This window comes from Ornithorhynchus anatinus, chromosome 4 (assembly GCF_004115215.2).
Source record: "Ornithorhynchus anatinus isolate Pmale09 chromosome 4, mOrnAna1.pri.v4, whole genome shotgun sequence".
Lineage (NCBI taxonomy): Eukaryota > Metazoa > Chordata > Mammalia > Monotremata > Ornithorhynchidae > Ornithorhynchus > Ornithorhynchus anatinus.
In genome coordinates, this window is record NC_041731.1 from 23706276 (window position 1) to 23726210 (window position 19935).

Sequence of the window (19935 nt, forward strand, 5' to 3'; positions counted from 1 at the left end):
GCAGAGGGAGAGGGAACAGGGAAGAAGAGGAGGGAGGTCCTAAGTCGGACGCTCGGGGTCACAGGACAGGCTGGGTCGTGCCAAACCCGAGGTAGGAATGAAGTCGGTTAATGGGAAGTGACGAATCCAGTCAGCAGCTGGTATGGTGGGTGGGGGCGGAGCCCCCGGCCAGGGTGCCAGCACTGGCCAGTGCTGACTGACACCTCAGCTGGATGGCCCGAGGAGGCCTCGGGAGACCCCGACGGCAGGGCTGACTGGGGTGATCCCCGATCTTTCCTTGCTATCTGGAAGCACCTCTGACTTTCGCAGATGCATCACCCTGTCCCACTCTAGGTCCAGCCCCTAGCCCCCTGGCCTCTTCCCATTCTCAAGGGATGGTAGTGAGTACAGCTCATGCTAAATGGAGCCTCCTGGAAAGAAGGGCTCCCCTGTCCACTTGCTATTTGCTAGTTGCTCCGACCAAGGAAGTGCCCCCCACCCCCAACCCCTGCCCCAGGATCAACCCAGTCCTGATCCACAGGCCAGTGAATCATCTCCAACCCCATGGTGCCAGGAGATGAGGAAGGGGATCTGAGGAGCTGCTGGAACGGACCCCCCTATACAGCCCAATGATAAAATGAGACTGGAGCTGGGACCTCAGGACCAGGCCACGCCAAGCCCTTGGGTTAGCTGGCTCAAGTGTTGCACTCCAGCCAGCTCCTCAAAAAGCAGGAAAGTGGGCAGGTCGGCAGGCCAAATTCCTGACTCCCCCCACCCACCCACCTGTCCACCCCAGCCAGGGGCAGTTGCAGAGGCTCACAGAGGGCCACCATTGCCTCCGTCCTCACCCTCACCCTCCTCCTCCATGTCCATCTGGGGGAGGCAGAGCCTTGGCCTCCATAGTCTCTCCAGTGAGCGGCAGTCTGTGGGTTCCTGGCTGGGCCATGGACAGGCTGAGTGGGGGTGGGGGGGAGTAGATGGGATGGGTTAAAACCAGACCGGCCTGTCTGGCCTCTCCCTCGTCCTGCCAGAGAGCCAGAGCGGAGCAAAGCAAACAGGCAAGGAAGGGGAAGTGCCCCTCCAAAATCGCCCACTCCTGGGAATGCCCCCCTCCAGTACCGATAGGGCTGCGCTTCTTCCTGCTTTGCCCACCACAGGCATTTCCAGGAAAGTCCGAGCCAAATGTCAGCTCAGCTGGCTGGGTTCTACCTGCGCCCCTCTGAAACGGGCACACCTGGATTGCTTGGCGGGAGTCACCCCTCTGCCAGAGAGGCACGTCCACCCAGCCCCTGAGGACATCCCCTACAAGCTGAGCAACAGGGAAAGGCAAGAAATAACCTTTGGGGAGAGAACTTGGAACCTGCCGGAGACAAAGGTTCACTGTACCTGAGTTCCAAAGTTCAGTCTGGCCCAAAGCTGTTTATTTATTTATTTATTTATTTATTTATTTATTTATTTATTTATTTATTTATTTATTTTGGTACTTGTTGAGCATTTACCGTGTGCCAGGCACTGTACTATGCTCGGGGATAGATATAAGATAACTGTGTGAGAGTCGCTGTCCCTCATGAGGTTCACAGTCTCCATCCCCATTTTACAGATGAGGTAACTGAGGCACAGAGAAGTGAAGTGACTTGCTAATGTCACACAGCAGACAAGTCGCGGAGCCAGGCTTAGAACACAGATTCTTTGACTCCCAGGCCTGTGCTCTTTCCACTAGGACACTATGCTTCCCAGTATTAGTCATTAGGGGTGAGTTGGTATTGTAAATTCCTTAAGGGCAGCTGACTGTGACTGTTACTTCTTCTGCATTCCCCAGGCTGCAAACAGAGGGCTCTGCTTACAGTAAGCACTCAGTACAGCATTCTATACATAGGAGGGGCTGGGACTCAGATGCACAGTCCAGCATTCTGCACAGAGTAGGCACCCATGACAAGTCTCTTTTCACACAGAAGGCACTAGGTTCAGCCCACCGCACACAGTAAGCAGCCTGAACAGGCGGCTTTCCAGGGGTCTGAGTATGAGGCTGGGCTACCGCTGGCCCACCACTGCCAATGCCACCACCACCACCACCACCACTGGCTGATCCATATCTGAGTCACCTCCTCGCCTCAAACTGGTTTTCCTTTGGCCTCTGTGATTATTTAACTCCCTCCCGGCACCATCCTTGATGCCCACATCAGATAAGGGCAAAACAGGAAATTAACAAGCGCCTTTTAGAGGAGCTGCACTTTAGGATTTCATTAAATCCCTTTCCAAATTGAATCCTGGACTCGGGGCTGACGGAGAGGGTGCAGGATATGAAGTGGAAGGCCTGTTGGCTCGGCCGGCCCGCTCAGAGCCTCGGGGCAGGGGAGAGCCAGATACTGCCGGCAGGAGCCTGTGGGTTCCTTGAAGCCCGCTTCCTCCTGCCTGACCTCAGGGTGGCCTGACCCAAAGCCAGCCCCACGGTCCCCTCCCCAGCCCCAGCCCCAGCCCGGAGACCCTGCAGCTCAGTTGGGTTGGGGTGTAGATATAGGCAGACAGGGATTACACTGTCACTCTCTGAGGGGAAAAGTGATGGGTTACACCGTCACTCTCTGAGGGGAGAAGTGAATGGGCGAAAAACACTGTCAGATGTGGCCCCAGGAGACTTCGAGTGGTTCATCCCAGATGGCCTGTGGCAATGCCCCCTCCACCAGTGCCCTGAGGCATGTGTGGGACAATGCTGTCAGCCCATGGCACGGACCTTGGTCTCACTGTCCAGAGAGTCCACCTAAAGGGGGCTAATATGGTCTCCACCAGCTCCAGCTTGGTGGGGGGGGAGGGGGTGTATTCTTGATGTTCTTAATCAATCAGTGGTATTTATTGAGTCCAAGCCCGTATTAAGCACTTGGGAGAGTACATTACCATAGAGCTGGTAGATACATTCGCTGATCACAAGGAGCTTACAGTTCAGAGGGGGAGACAGACATTAATATAAATAAATACATTACGGATATGTACCTAAGTGCTCTGGGGGCTGACGATGGGGTGAAAAAAGAGTACAAATCCAAGTGCAAGGGTGATAGAGAACGGAAAGGGAGTAGGGGAAATGAGGGCACAGTCAGGAAGGTCTCTTGGAGGAGATGGGATTTTAATAAGGTTTATTATTCTTATTGCTCTTGTGGCAGATTCACATGCCTCAATTTCAGTTGGGCAGGGTTGGGTGCAAAACTAGGTCAGTCAGTCAAATGTATTCATTGAGTGCTTACTCTGTGCAGAGCACTGAACTAAGCGCTTGGGAGAGTACAATGCAACAATAAACAGACACATTCCCTGCCCACAACAAGCTTATAGTCTAGAGGGGGAAACAGACATTAACATAAATAACATAAGGCTGGGAGGGGGAATGAATAAAGGGAGCAAGTCAGGGTGACGCGGAAGGTAGTGGGAGAAGAGGAAAGGAGGGTTTAGTAAGGCAAGACCACTTGGAGATGTGCCTTCAATAAGACTGTGAAGAGGGGGGAAGAGTATGAGAGAGGAGGGGAGGGCAATCCAGGTCAGTGGCAGGATGTGAGAGAGAAGCTTCTGCTATAGGGTGCCCAGTTGGCCTCAGAGCAGTCCATGGACTCCTCTGCTGCCCATGCCCCAGTCTCCTGGCAGTTCATTCAGTGCTATGCCCTCCCCACTCTTCTCCTTCTGGGCACCCTTGGTTGGGGTCAAGCCCAGGCCTCTCCACCACACCCTTAGGATGTGCCCTTGGCGGGGACCAGCCACAATGGAAGCCCTTAGAGAACGAGCAGGCCCAGGAAATGGAAAAGCAATGAAAAAGACAATAAAGAGCAAAAGTGATTTTGTCTAATTCCATAAGAAGAGCACAGGCTGGCTGAGGAGGCACACAGATATGAGCACATTAAATTAAAGGGGCAGGGGGAAGGGAAAGACCTCATTAGAATTTCAAACCCCATCACTGGCACCCCTGTCAGCCAGGCAGCAGGGCGCCAGGCATGAGGGGGAAGTTTATTTGGGGTGTGACGCTGACTCCATACACCTCGGGGGCAGACCTGGGAACCTTTTGAAAAGAAAGACCCAATATCTATTTATGTCAGACTCCAAAAAAAAACTGGCTGCCCAAATCCAAGTTTTCCCCTCCCATTCGGCTGTACCCACTACTCAATGGCTCCTGATACTGGGATTGGGGTGGGTTGGGGGGTGGGTTGGGGGCTGGGGAGGGCAGAAGAGCCTGGAAATGGAAATCACCAAAACCCACTACTTTGTCCTAGAGCCCAGTCCGACCTCTCTGTGCCCACCCTACAAACACCTCACACCACTGTTGTCCACAGAGCCAACATTTCTCTACTCCACTGGACAGGGGCCCATCACTCGGTTCCAGTATGAACAGTGAGTGGCCTCTTCTCTGAGACTGTCTGCCTGGCTGCCTGCCGTCCTTGGCTCAGGCCACATGTCCACTGTTGACTCTGCCGGGACAGCAAAACCAAGCTATGAGAGCAACCCAAGGTCAGTCAGTCAGTCAATTGCATTTATTGAGTGCTGTCTGCAGGGCACTGTACTAAGTGCTTGGGAGTGTGCAATATAGCAGATAAATTCCCTGCCCACAACAAGCTTACAGTTTAGAAGGGGAGAAGTTAGGTGTGGGGAGACAAACCGATGAGGCTGGGGTGATGAGGCCCAGGTGACGATGGCCACCACCAAACTGAGAAGCTGGAGGAACCCCTACCCACCCCCAGAGCACCCCAGGGTGGAGTTCTGATGGGCCTCCCTCATTCCAGGCAAGGAGGGAACCCTGCAGAGAGGGCGATGACCTTCCAAGCTCACCTCCTCCCAACAGGCGGGAAGCAGAGAGTTGCTGGCCAAATCATGAAGGTCTGACCTGCCCAAACCTTCTGGACAGGCTCTCACAACACTGCTGACTGACCAGCACACCTCAGACAAAAGTGTAGCCTGGTGGTAGGCATGATCTGTGCAGCACAACCAAGACAGGCAGGGATCCCCACCAAGCTCTGTTAGCATTTCATGCTCCCAGCAGATCTGAGCTCGGCCAATTATGAAACAATTTGGCTGTTGCAAGAAGGCCCCCAAAGACCTCATGATAGCATTGTCGATGAAGTTGAAGATGGCCGGTCGACCCTTTTAGGGAGCCGGATTGGGTGGTTGGCCCAACCCAGTCCATCCCAGTCCCTGCCACCACTGTTGACAAGGCGACCAGAAGCCAGTGGCCACCATCGCGGTAGGCTTCCCATCCTCCAGGAAGCTCCTCTAGCTTGGCGGCATCACCAAATGTCTTGGGGAGAGGGGTTGCTGTCTTGGAAGTAAAACTTCAGAAAGGCAAGGAGACCCAGAGGCAAATCTGAAAATGGTATTAAGAGCTGCTGGAGGTAAATGCATCCAAATGAGAAAGGTCAGTGTCTACGGGACTATGAATGAATGAATGAATTCATTCAATAGTATTTATTGAGCGCTTACTATGTGCAGAGCAATGTACTAAGTGCTTGGAATGTACAAATCGGCAACAGATAGAGACAGTCCCTGCCCATTGATGGGCTTACAGTCTAATCAGGGGAGACAGACAAAAGCAATAGCGGGATGTACATCTCATTAAAACAATAGCAATAAATAGAATCAAGGTGATGTACATCTCATTAACAAAATAAATAGGGTAATACAAATATATACAATATCCCCTTTCCCACCTTAGCCTACCTTCCGGTGGAGAGGCTAAAGAGCAATGGAATGGCCAAAAGGCAAGGAGGAGAAGGAGCAGAAGGCCTGTATAATCGACTGTTGATTTTAAATATATATATTTACATATATGCACACATATAATATTTATTAAGTGCTTGCTATGACCCAGCACTATTCTAAGCGCTGGGGCAGATACAAGATAATCAGGTTGGACACAGTCCATGTTTCACTTGGGGCTCCCAATCTTCAATACTGAATAAACAAGAGTTGACAGTAATGCTACACAGGAAAATAATAATAATAATGATAATAATGATGGTATTTTTAAAGCCCTTATTATGTGTCAAGCACTGTTTTAAACGCTGGGGTGGACACATGGCAACTACATCGGACGTAGTCCATATCCTATGTGGGGCTCATAGTCTTAATCCCCCTTTGATAGATAAGGTAACTGAGATCCAGAGAAATTAAAGACTTGCCCAAGGTCACCCAGCAATCAAGTGGCAGAGATGGTTCTAGAATCCAGGTCCTCTGAGACCCAGGCCCAGGCTCTTTCCTCTATACAACACTGCTCCACAGCATGAGAGACAGGGTGAAGAGCAAATAAACTGGGTGTCAGGAGACCTGGGTTCTAGTCCCAACTTGGTCATTTGCTTCCCGTGTGACCTAAGTCAATTCATTTAACCTCTGTGTGGCTCTCTTTCCTCATCTGTAAAATGGGGATAAAATATGTCTTCTTCCTTCTAGACTGGACCCCATATGGGACATGGGACTGTGGGTGACTTGATTAACTTGCATCAACCCCAGTGAGTAGCCCAGTGCTTGGCACATAATAAGTGCTTTACAAATACCTACTAGATAGAGAACAGCCCTGGGAGTCGGAAGGACCTGGGTTCTAATCCCGGCTCCGCCATCTGCCTGCTGTGACCTTCTCTGTGCCTCAGTTCCCGTATCTGTAAAATGGGGATTAAGACTGTGAGCCCCATCATGGGTCAGGGACTATGTCCAACACGATTTGCTTGTTGGTAGAGTACAAGTCTGGGAGTCAGAGGGACCTGGTTTCTAACCCCGGCTCCATCACCTGCCTGCTGTGTGAACGTGGGCAAGTCACTTCACTTCTTGGGGCCTTAGTTTCCTCATCTATACAGTAGGGATTAAGACTGTGAATCCCAACTGGGATAGGAACTGCGTCCAACCCAATTTGCTTGTATCCACCCCAATGCTTAGTACAGTGCCTGGCACATAGTAAGCACTTTAGAAATACCACAATTATTATTGTTTTAATTATTCATTATTATTATTAAATTCCTGGATTTAGCTCACTGCATGGCTGGGAAACCCCTGCCCAGACTGGGCCCTAGCTTCTATGCCTCCAAAACGGGGAGGAGAAGGTAAGCTACCCCAGGCAGAAAAGGGAGGAACAAGGGCAGGTTGCAAAGCTCTCTGAGCTACACATGGCCTGAGGCCCAGTCCCCTGAGCCTGGAGGTGTGGGGGTGGGGTTGGGGGGGGGCCTGTCTACTGGCTTTGGAGTAAGCCCTGGCCCGCCCAAGGCCTGAGGGAAAGTCAACGCTGGACCTAGAAAACATTTGCTCCCTTCTGCTTCTCATTCATTCATTCAATAGTATTTATTGAGCACTTACTATGTGCAGAGCACTGTACTAAGTGCTTGGAATGTACAATTCAGCAAGAGATAGAGACAATCCCTGCCCATTGACCGGCTTACAGTTTAATCGGGGGAGACAGACAAAAACAATAGCAATAAATAGAATCAAGGGGACATCTCATTAAAACAATAGCAATAAATAGAATCAAGGGGATGTACATCTCATTAACAAAATAAATAGGGTGATAAAAATATATACAAATGAGCGGATGAGGGCAGTGCTGAGGGGAGGGGAAGGGAGAGGGGGAGGAGCAGAGGGAAAGGGGGGGAAAAGGGGGCTTAGCTGAGGGGAGGTGAAGGGGGGTAGAGAGGCAGCAGAGGGAGCAGAGGGAAGAAGGGAAGCTCAGTCTGGGAAGGCCTCTTGGAGGAGGTGAGCTCTCAGTAGGGCTTTGAAGAGGGGAAGAGAATTAGTTTGGCAGAGGTGAGGAGGGAGGGCATTCCAGGACAGCGGGAGGACGTGGGTCAGGGGTCGGCGGCGGGATAGGCAAGAATGGGGGACGGTGAGGAGGTGGCTGGCAGAGGAGCGGAGTCTATGGGGTGGGCAGTAGAAAGAGAGAAGGGAGGAGAGGTAGGAGGGGGCAAGGTGCTGGAGAGCCTTGAAGCCTAGAGTGAGAAGTTTTTGTTTTGTGCGGAGGTCGATAGGCAACCACTGGAGGTTTTTAAGAAGGGGAGTGACATGCCCAGAGCATTTCTGCAGGAAGATGAGCCGGGCAGTGGAATGAAGAATAGACTGGAGCAGGGAGAGACAGGAGGAAGGGAGATCAGAGAGAAGGCTAACACAATAATCCAGCTGGGATATTATGAGAGCCTGTACCAGTAAGATAGCCATTTGGGTGGATAGGAAAGGGTGGATCTTGGCGATATTATAAAGGTGAGACCAGCAGGCCTTGGTGACGGATTGGATGTGTGGGGTGAATGAGAGAGCGGAGTCAAGGATGACACCAAGGTTGCGGGCTTGAGAGACGGGAAGGATGGAAGTACCATCCACAGCGATAAGGAAGTCAGGAAGAAGACAAGGCTTGGGAGGGAAGATAAGGAGCTCAGTTCTGGACATGTTGAGTTTTAGGTGGCAGGCAGACAGCCAGGTAGAGACGTCCTGGAGGCAGGAGGAGCTATGAGCCTGAAGGGAGGGGGAAAGGACAGGGGCAGAGATGTAGATCTATGTGTCATCTGCATAGACCTCTCTGCTGCCTTTGACACTGTCGACCATCTCCTCCTCCTCCATACCTTATCTCACCTTGGCTTCACGGACTCTGTCCTCTCCTGGTTCTCCTCTTACCTCTCTGGCCGATCATTCTCGGTCTCCTACGCTGGAGCCTCCTCCCCCTCCCATCCTTTAACTGTTGGAGTTCCTCAAGGGTCAGTTCTTGGCCCTCTTCTGTTCTCCATTTACACTCACTCCCTCGGTGAACTCATTCGCTCTCACGGCTTTGACTACCATCTCTACGCAGATGACACGCAGATCTACATCCCCGCCCCTGTCCTCTCCCCCTCCCTTCAGGCTCGCATCTCCTCCTGCCTCCGGGACGTCTCCACCTGGATGTCGGCCCGCCACCTAAAACTCAACATGAGCAAGACTGAGCTCCTCATCTTCCCTCCCAAGCCCGGTCCGCTCCCAGACTTCTCCGTCACCGTGGATGGCACGACCATCCTTCCCGTCCCGCAGGCCCGCAATCTCGGTGTCATCCTTGACTCGTCCCTCTCGTTCACCCCACACATCCTATCCGTTACCAAGACCTGCCGGTTTCACCTCTACAATATCGCCAAGATCCGCCCTTTCCTCTCCACCCAAACGGCTACCTTACTATTACGGGCTCTCGTTATATCCCGGCTAGACTACTGTGTCAGCCTTCTCTCTGACCTCCCTTCCTCCTCTCTCGCCCCACTCCGGTCTATTCTTCACTCCGCTGCCCGGCTCATCTTCCTGCAGAAACGATCTGGGCATGTCACTCCCCTTCTTAAACAACTCCAGTGGTTGCCTATCGACCTCCGCTCCAAACAAAAACTCCTCACTCTAGGCTTCAAGGCTCTCCATCACCTTGCCCCTTCCTACCTCTCCTCCCTTCTCTCTTTCTACCGCCCACCCCGCACGCTCCGCTCCTCTGCCGCCCACCTCCTCGCCGTCCCTCGGTCTCGCCTATCCCGCCGTCGACCCCTGGGTCACGTCCTCCCGCGGTCCTGAAACGCCCTCCCTCCTCACCTCCGCCAAACTGATTCTCTTTCCCTCTTCAAAACCTTACTTAAAAATCACCTCCTCCAAGAGGCGTTCCCAGACTGAGCTCCTCTTCCCCCTCTACTCCCTCTGCCATCCCCCCTTTACCTCTCCGCAGCTAAAGCCTCATTTTCCCCTTTTCCCTCTGCTCCTCCACCTCTCCCTTCCCATCCCCACAGCACTGTACTCGTCCACTCAACTGTATATATTTTCGTTACCCTATTTATTTTGTTAATGAATTGTACATCGCCTTGATTCTATTTAGTTGCCATTGTTTTTATGAGATGTTCTTCCCCTTGACGCTGTTTAGTGCCATTGTTCTTGTCTGTCCGTCTCCCCCGATTAGACTGTAAGCCCGTCAAACGGCAGGGACTGTCTCTATCTGTTGCCGACTTGTTCATCCCAAGCGCTTAGTACAGTGCTCTGCACATAGTAAGCGCTCAATAAATACTATTGAATGAATGAATGAATGCATAGAGATGATAGTTGAAGCCATGAGAGCGAATGAGTTCACCAAGGGAGTGAGTGTAGATGGAAAACAGAAGAGGGCCAAGAACTGACCCTTGAAGAACTCCTATAGTTAGAGGATGGGAGGGGGAGGAGGAGCTTGCGAAGGAGACCGAGAATGAACAGCCAGAAAGATAAGAGGAGAACCAGGAGAGGACGGAGTCCGTGAAGCCAAGGTGAGATAAGGTGCGGAGGAGAAGGGGATGGTTTACAGTGTCAAAGGCAGCTGAGAGCTGCTTCTCCTTCCCATGGTCTATTTGTCAGTTTCCAGAAGGCTCGGTCTCTGCTCCAGGTGGCCAACTAGGGAGAGAGCCAGTAGTAGAAAGTGGAAGTGGAGGTGGGACCGGAAAGTAATTTTGCAAGTTTGGCGACTACTGGCCTCTGAACCAACCACATAGCTTTGGTTTTGAAAGCCAGTCAGAATTGCACTTCCTTTGCCTGCAGTCCAGTTCCCATGATACCAGGCCCTTTCCAGGAATGGGGCTTTCTGGACCAGATAGTGCCCTGAGGGGCAGCCCTTAGGGAAGGGGAGGGAGGAGAGGGGCAGAGTCCAGGGGAGTAATAGCTCCTGCCCTGCCCTTCCTATTTTATGGTATTTGTTAAGCACTTACTATGCCTCAAGCACTGTTCTAAAGCTGTGGGCGCAGGGCAAGGGCAGGCAGGAAAGACTTTGCAAATGGGAGTGGCCCAAGTGCCATCAACCTAATTGTCAGTGAGGACCTACATCCCTGTTCTAACCCCACATACTGACCTTTCCCAGATTGTCTTGGGAATGCCTATCTGGCCCATGGTAGGGATGGGAGGGAGGGAGGTACTGTGTGAGCTCCATTCAGCACCAGACCCTGGCAGAGCTGGCTCAAAGCTGGCCTGGCCTGGCTGAGGCACTCCCTGAAGCTTCTCCCTTTATGACCATTTTTGGCTGAAGCAGGGGTACTCCCATGACACGACTGGAGCAAAAAGAAGCTACATATGATGACTGATTATGGTATTTATTAAGCGCTTACTATATGCCAAGCACTGAGCTATGTGCCAGAGTATATACATGATAAGTTGGGCACAGTTCCTGTCCCACAGGGGACTTGCTGTCTAAGGAGGAAGGAGTATGACAAACCCCATTTTGCAGATGAGGAACCACAGAAATGAAGTCATTTTCCCAAGGTCACACAGCGGACAAGAACCCAGGTCCTCTGATTCCCAAGCCCATGTTTTCCACTAGGCCACACTACTTCCCATGCATGAAACCATCATGAGGGTAACACTCCCCCTAACCAAGGGAAGTCAAGGACTTCCTCTTCCACTCAGGCCTATGTCCAGTGTGGCTTCAACCAGATTCAGAATCCACACATCAGGCAGGGGACACACAGGAGGCCTGGGAGAGTCCCCTCCCTTTTTTATGGCATTTGTTAAAGTGCTTACTGCTTGCCAGACACTGTTCTAATTAATGGGACAGTTACAAGCTAATCAGATTGGACACAGTCCCTGCCCCATGTGGGGCTCACATTCTTGATCCCCATTTACAGATGAGATAACTGAGGCACAGAAAAGCTAAGTGACTTGCCCCAGGTCACACAAGATCTCCGCCCCTGTCCTCTCCCCCTCCCTTCAGGCTCGCACCTCCTCCTGCCTCCAGGATGTCTCCACCTGGATGTCGGCCCGCCACCTAAAACTCAACATGAGCAAGACTGAGCTCCTCATCTTCCCTCCCAAACCCGGTCCTCTCCCAGACTTCCCTATCACCGTGGATGTCACGACCATCCTTGCCGTCTCTCGGGCCCGCAATCTTGGTGTCATCCTTGACTCGTCTCTGTCGTTCACCCCACGCATCCTATCCGTTACCAAGACCTGCCAGTTTCACCTTTACAATATCGCCAAGATCCACCCTTTCCTCTCCACCCAAATGGCTACCTTACTGCTACAGGCTCTCGTTATATACTGTGTCAGCCTTCTCTCTGATCTCCCTTCCTCCTCTCTCACCCCACTCCAGTCTATTCTTCACTCCGCTGCCCGGCTCATCTTCCTGCAGAAATGATCTGGGCATGTCACTCCCCTTCTTAAACACCTCCAGTGGTTGCCTATCAACCTCCGCTCCAAACAAAAACTCCTCACTCTAGGCTTTAAGGCTCTATGTCACCTTGCCCCTTCCTACCTCTCCTCCCTTCTCTCTTTCCACTGCCCACCCCGCACGCTCCGCTCCTCCGCCGCCCACCTCCTCACCGTCCCTCGGTCTCGCCTATCCCGCCGTCGACCCCCGGGCCACGTCCTCCCGCGGTCCTGGAACTCCCTCCCTCCTCACCTCCGCCAAACTGATTCTCTTCTCCTCTTCAAAACCCTACTTAAAACTCACCTCCTCCAAGAGGCCTTCCCAGACTGAGCTCCTCTTCTCCCTCTACCACCCCCCCTTCACCTCTCCGCAGCTTAACCCTCTTTTCCCCCCATTTCCCTCTGCTCCTCCCCCTCTCCCTTCCCGTCCCCTCAGCACTGTACTTGTCTGCTCAACTGTATATATTTTCATTACCCTATTTATTTTGTTAATGAAATGTACATCGCCTTGATTCTATTTGGTTGCCATTGTTTTTACGAGATGTTCTTCCCCTTGACTCTATTTATTGCCATTGTTCTCGTCTGTCTGTCTCCCCCGATTAGACTGTAAGCCCGTCAAAGGGCAGGGACTGTCTCTATCTGTTGCCGACTTGTTCATTCCAAGCACTTAGTACAGTGCTCTGCACAAAGTAAGCGCTCAATAAATACTATTGAATGAATGAACAAGAGACAATTGGTGGAGCCAGGATCAGAACCCAAGTCCTTCTGACTCTCTGGCTGGTGTTCTATTCACTAGGCAATGCTGCTTCTCCCTTCCCTCAAACATTCTTCCTGCTGTCCTGAAGGTCTTGTGAACATGAATGGCCTCATCCCTGACCTGGCATATCTTCCCCTCCCCACTCCCAGGCACATCCAGCCCTGATACCCACCCACTGAGGGGAGCCTAGTCCCAAGTGGTGTCAAATGTCCCCAGGCAGAGGGAGGGCAAAGGACAAGTGTGCCTACTGGGAGGGGCTGGGGACCGTGTGGAGAATGGGATTCAACTGCCACCCCTACTCCTCCCTGCCCACCTCACTGAAACTGGGATATTCCCCTTCCACCTGCCTCCAAAACAACTCCAAGGCAGAGATGGGCTGCCTGCCTCATCCTGGGGCCCCAAGCCAAGGCTGCCTCTCCTTCTGGCCCCTCGGTCCAGGCTGGAGGTCTGATCACCCTATTGGAATCGGGCGGAAATCGGCCCATCTCTGTTCCTCCAACCTCTAAGCCCGTTGTGGACAGGGATCATGCCTACCAACTCTGTTGTACTATACTCTCCCAACAGCTTAGTACAGTAAGTGTTCAATAAATACCATTTGTTTATTCTAAGCAGATACTGAGAGTAGATAAGGCTGTGCCTAAGAGCTGCTGAGACTCCCTACCACCCCAGGCCCTCCTCCTCCTCCCCTCAGTCCCATGGTCGTCATTCATTCATTCAATCATATTTATTAAGTGCTTACTGTGTGCAGAGCACTGTGCTAAGTGCTTGGGAAAGTACAATACAGCAATAAAGAATGATAATCTCTGCCCACAATGAGCTCATGGTCTAGAGGCGGGGAGACAGACATCAATATAAATAAACAGATGATATAAATAAATGAATTACATATTTATACATATATACATACATAAGTGCTCTGGGGCAGGGACGGGGGAAGGAACAAAGGGAGCAAGTCTGGGAGATGCAGAAGGGAGTGGGAGATGAGGAAAAGTGGGGCTTAGTATGGGAAGTTCTCTTGGAGGAGCTGTGCCTTCAGTAAGAATTTGAAGTGAGGAGAGAGTAATTGGTGGATTTGAGGGAGGGTGTTTCGGACCAGATATAAGACATGAGCCAGGGCTCAGCAGGAAGCCAGGAGAGATCAAGGCACAGTGAAAAAGTTAAGCACTAGAGAAGTGAAGAGTGTGGGCTGGGTTGTAGAAGGAGAGAATCAATCACTCTCCCTTCCAAAACCAGCAACTGGGTACTAGTGTGGGGGCAGGATCCCTCTGAAAGTGCCAGGTGTGTCCAGGGCCCCCCAGGGCATGGATCCATCCCCCAGGGCATGGATCCATCCCCCAGAGCATGGATCCATCTCCCAGAGCATGGCTCCACCCCCCAGGGGACAGATCCACCTCCCAGGGCACAGACCCACCCCCCAGGGCATTGGCCCACACAAGTTGAGAACAAGTTGCCCAGAGACTTTCCCCAAGCCAATCCCCTTGTGATGGGCTGTGCATGGCAACTCTGTGACTCTGCCAACTGCTGCCCAGCTGGAGGAGGACACCCAAGGGAGAATGAGGAATTTCTTTCACGTGGGCTCCAAGCTCCCACAGGCTAAAGACTCACAGCCCACCTTACCCTTCCTTTCTGCTTTTCCCTCAGATCACTGCTGCCTTTCTCAACATGAGATGAGGGATGAGTCAGAGACCTATTCTATGGATGTAGAAACTGAGGTCCTGGAGGCAGTTCCCAGGGTAAAAGAGAATTACCTGGTGGGTAGGGGCAAGTATGGATTGGTGGGGGGCAGCGTACGGGGGAGAGGAATCTGCTTCCAGGTTCTTCTTCTCCTCCTCCCCGCCCCTCCACCCCCCAGCCACCCCACCATCCACAACCCAGAGAGAAGAAGCATCACTTACTAACAGCTCTCTGCAGGCGTGCACAGCTGCCACCACTCTGACCTTCCAGAGAGGCTGTCCCCGATGGCATCTGCTTCACTGGGCCAGTGGCTCCTCATGCCTGGCCCACCGTGCTCTCTGGGAAGGACAGTCTGCCCCAGCCTGGCCCCAGCCCCCGCTCGCCTCATCCCCCACACCAACTGTGGTAACCAAGTAGGAACTTTCTCCCCAGCCCTCAAAACAGGAAGCAGAAGCAATGGTGTTTGGCCCTGTGGCTTTCTGAAACAGGAAAACAGAAATGGGTTGGTACCACATGAGAGTCAAGGGTCGAGTCCCCAGCCTAGCCAGGGAGAGTCCAAGCTATTCCTCTACTTTCTCTTTTTCTATGGTATTTGTTAAGTGCTTACTGTGGGCCAGGTACTGTACTAAGCACTGGGGTTACAAGATTATCACAGTGGACACACTTCCTGTCTTACATGGGACTTCAAAGCTTTAATCTCCATTTTACAGATGAGGTAACTGAGGCACAGAGTAGTTACATGAACTGCCTAAATTCACCCAGCAAACAAGTGGGGGAGCTGGGATTAGAACCCAGGCCCTCTAGCTCTCAGGTCTATGCTTTTTCCACTAGACCATTCTGCCCCTTGCTGCCTGGGTGAGGGTCAGCTTTGATCATGGGGTGCAGTCAGAAATCTCTCATGCTGTTGAGAGCTGGGCTGGTTCCCTGGGATCCAGTGCCCTCCTGCACCCAAAAAGTGGTTTGGGGAAATGAGGGGAGTTGAGTTGGGGGAGTTGGGCGGCCCCACTCAGAAGGCCGAAGGGGGGATGCCTACCAGAAGCAGCGTGGCATATTGGATACAGCACGGGCGTAGGAGTCAGAAGGTCATGGGTTCTAATACCATCTCTGCCACTTGTCTGCTGTGTGAACCTTTGGCAAGTCACTTCACTTCTCTGGGCCTCAGTTACCTCATCTGTAAAAGGGGGATTGAGGCTGTGAGCCCCATGTGGGATAGGGCCTGTGTTCAATCTGTTTTCCATGTATCTACCCCAGCATTTAGTACAGTCCCTGGCACATAGTAAGCATTTAACAAATACCACAACTATTATTATTAACTAGGCTCTGCCCTCTCAACTCCCTCCTGGGGGCTGGGGACATTGGGGCAAGGGAGGCTGCCCCTGCTGCTCCCTGCTCCCTCAGTCCCCTGAGAGCCACCAGTGTTCTGGGCTTTGCTGGCTCACGCTGCTGGGGATCTAGGGAGCTCAGGTTTTTCTGAAACTACTTCCTATTCCTGGGAGAAGCAGAAGAGCTCTCGAAGCAGCCACTCATGTCCGCCTTCCACCCAGAGTGAGGTAACTTGGAAAGTCTTCTTCCCCAGGGATCTGAGAGTTCCACTTTGGGCACTGACACCTCTGTCCTAGCCTCCTGGAAACGCCCTTGCGTCACCTGGACTTGCCCTCCTTCATTCCCCATGGCCCCAGGGCTGGCCCCCAGTTTCCTCTTTGGGTCAGAAGGCAAGGAGATGCCCCTGCCATGGGGCTAGGGCATTAGCCTGGCCTCTGGGAGCAGAGAGCAGTGAGGGATGAGGCTTGCTCCCTTCTCTCCTTCCTCCTTGGGCAGGGCAAGGAAGGGCAGGGAAGAGGGCCAAGGTGCTGTACTCCCACACTGGCCAAACCCCTGTCCAGTTCTGAGGGGACTGGAACCAAACACCATGGGATTCTCAGGCCTCTCTTCCTGTTGTAACCTCTGTCCTCACTGCTCCCCAGCTTGTGCTCCTAACCCTTCTCAAGCTCACCTGCTTCTGGCATCTCACGTGTGACTGTCCAATCCCTGACCCTTGCTCCCACCTTTCCCTGCATCAGGAATGTCCTCCCCCTCCAAATTCACCAAATCACATCATTCCTCCTCTGAAGCTCTCCTCAAAAACCATCTCCTCCTCCTCCAGGATTCCTTCCCCGATTAATCCTGTCACCTTCCTGATTCTCCTCTTTCCCATCAGCCACCCATCTCCCTCAGGCTGTGAGTATCTGTCTGTACATTTGAGATGGATTGATTTATCACCTGGGTCTACATTCTGTTCTGTCATAAGGTGAATTTTCACTATAAGCTTAGCTGGAACAACATTTGTAAAAGACAAGTATGTTTGGAAACAGCGGGCTGTGGTGTAGAAAAGAACAGTTTGCACTATCATGTGGCAACACAACAGGCTGTTCTTAACCCCAGGCCTTAGTGAGAACACAACGCCCCCCACAAGGGTGATAGAACAAGATGTATTATTTGGGGTATTATTCTTATCTAGTTGCTCACTTTGAACTATGCTTATCCATAGCCTCTATTGCTCCCATTAGTCTCTAAGTTCCTTGAGGGCAGGGACCCTGTCATTTTCTTCTTTTGTATGTCCCCCCCAAGTGTCCAATAGTGTTCAGCACACTGTAGGCTCAGTCCACACTGGTGTGATATGGACACTGATATGAAAGAGCATCTGGACCTTGCCCAAGGTGGGACTTTAGGACAGCAGTGGGGCAGGGAGCTTGGGAAGACTGCAGGCAAATGGGAAGTCACAAGTCAGACAAAATTTCCCAGCAGGAAGCAGACACAGGGGAGCAAGCAATCCAGTTTGGCACAGTGTGATTGGCAGAGAACGAGGGAGAAATGTGTGCAAAATGCCCCTGCTGACATGTCTTCGGGGTCTAGGAGGGGAACCACGGAGGCGCAAGGAGGAGTCTGTCCCAAATCCCCTCCTCCACCTACATTTCCCATCCTGGTTGAGAACACCACCATCCTCCCCATCTGTGAAGCCCCCACAACTTTGGCATTGCCTCCATTCTTCCCTCTCCTTCAACCCCCATATTGAGTCTGCCACTAAATCCTGTCCATTTTTGCTCCACAACATTTCCAGAATCGGCTCCTTCCTCTCTGTCCAAGTGGCCAACACAAGTGCCTGGATGCTAGTCATATCCCAGCTTGACAACTGCATCAGCTTTCTCAGTCATCTCCCTGACTAGTCTCTTCCCTCTCTGGTCTATGCCTTGCTCTGCTCTTGGATTATTTTACTTAAACATAATAATAATAATAATGTTGGTATTTGTTAAGCGCTTACTATGTGCCGAGCACTGTTCTAAGCGCTGGGGTAGACATAGGGGAATCAGGTTGTCCCACGTGGGGCTCACAGTCTTAATCCCCATTTTACAGATGAGGGAACTGAGGCACAGAGAAGTTAAGTGACTTACCCACAGTCACACAGCTGACAAGTGGCAGAGCTGGGATTCAAACTCATGAGCCCTGACTCCAAAGCCCATGCTCTTTCCACTGAGCCACGCTAAACATCACTCTGTACACATCTCTCCACCTCTCCCAAACCTCCAGTGGTTGTCCATTTCTCTCCTCTGAAATCACAAACTCCTGACCATTGGCTTCAAGGCACTCAATCAGCTCTCTCTCACCTTATTCACACTCTTCTCACACTACACCCCAGATCACAACCTTAATGCTTCTCAAGCTAAATTACACACTGTGTCTTGTACTTATCTCTCCTGCCTCTGATCTGTTGCTCTCTTTCCCCTGTCCGGGACACCAATCCCATCCAAATCCACCAGACCATAGCTCTCCCCATCATCAATGGCCCTTCTGAAAACACACCTCCTCCAGGAGGCCTTCCCTGATCTAATCTCCTTAGAGCCCCCAACTGCCAGGTCAGCATCTGCCCGCCACCTAACAATTAAGCATTTGTGTACTCCCAGCCACCTGTAGTTCTTCAGTACATATCGTGACCTACTTCCTAAGTTCTCACTTTTATCCTTATACCCCCTTCCTCCTCCCTCCTACTTGTAAATTATTTAACAACGAAGCAGCATGGCCTAGTGGATAGAGCCTGGGAGTCAGAAGGACCTGGGTTCTAATCCCAGGTCCGCCACTTGTCTGCTGTGTGACCTTGGGCAAGTCACTTCACTTGTCTGTGCCACAGTTACCTATCTGTAAAATGGGGATTAAGACTGTGAGCCCCATGTGGGACAGGGACTGTATCCAACCTGATTAGCTTGCATCTACCCCAGCGCTTAGAACAGTGCTTGAAGCATAGTAAGTGCTTAACAAATATCATCATTATAATTATTATTTAGTGTCTGTCTCCCCTGCTAGACTGCACAAAGCTAGCCCAAACAGCACTGGAGTGGGCAGGCCAGCCGGACTCACCTCCCAGGACCAACTAAGGGTCAGCTGCATCCCAGAGCTGGCAGCCGATCAGCAGAATTCCCTGCGCGCCTCCCAGGGCAGAGTCTTACGGGACACTCTCGAGCTCGGGCCAGGACTGGGAAAGCCAGTCCCAACCCCACCCCATTCACCTCTGAGACAGAGGGCACTGAGAGACCTGGGACAAACCCAGCCTCTTTCAGTTGGTCTTTGGACCAGCCCGGTCTGCTGGGGCCTCTCTGGAATAAGCCTTTCCCGACCAGGAAGCTCCAGTGTGGACCTCGCACCCGTTCCCGCCTCCCTTCAGTCCTGACACCTCCAGGGAGCGGAGAGTGGGCTCAAGGCCCCTGCCCACCCACATTCTGGATGGCTGCCAGACCGCTGTGGCCTGGGCCCATCAGCGCTGGTCCAACTGCCCTTTGGACAGGAGGGAGCCAGGAGGCTCCAGGAGGGGATGGGGCAGGGATGAGGCTGAGTAGGAGGGGTCAGTCCCTGTATGACTTTGGGCAAATCACTTAACTTCTCTGTGCCTCAGTTGCCTCATCTGTAAAATGGGGATTAAGACTGTGAGCCCCATGTGGGACAACCTGTTTACCTTGTATCTCCCCCACTGCTTAGAATAGTGCTTAACAGTGCTTAAGTGCTTAACAAATGCCATCATCATCATCATCATCATCATCATCAATCATCATCATCGTCATCGTCTAGCCCTCTCAAAGCTCAACTTTTCCTCCCAGAGGAACTTTCGCCACCAACCTTGGGTTAGGGGATCCGCCGAGAAAAGGGAAATGGATGTCACAGCTATATCTTCTGCTCTTCTTAAAGGGATAAGGAGGAGTAGGGAGAGGATCCCCTTCCTAATATCTCACCCAGCCCATCCCAAAAAGCAGCACACCAACGGCATTCCCTGCTGTCAGTGGGATACCAGGCTGGATTTCACCCTGGGTTTGAGGTTCCTAGGGGGTTCCTGGGTGGGCAAAGACTTCACTGGATCCTCAAAATGGGCAAAATGTCTTTGCTTGGGTAGTGGGCTGCAGTGTGGAAATCCCCCA

The 19935-nt window shown here is 52.1% G+C and overlaps 1 protein-coding gene across 2 annotated transcripts in view; it reads right to left on the reverse strand.

Moving 5' to 3' along the window:
* Window positions 1–19935, reverse strand: part of RGS3 (regulator of G protein signaling 3) — a 92923-nt gene that overhangs the window by 20977 nt on the left and 52011 nt on the right. The gene's annotated exons all lie outside the window — the stretch shown is intronic.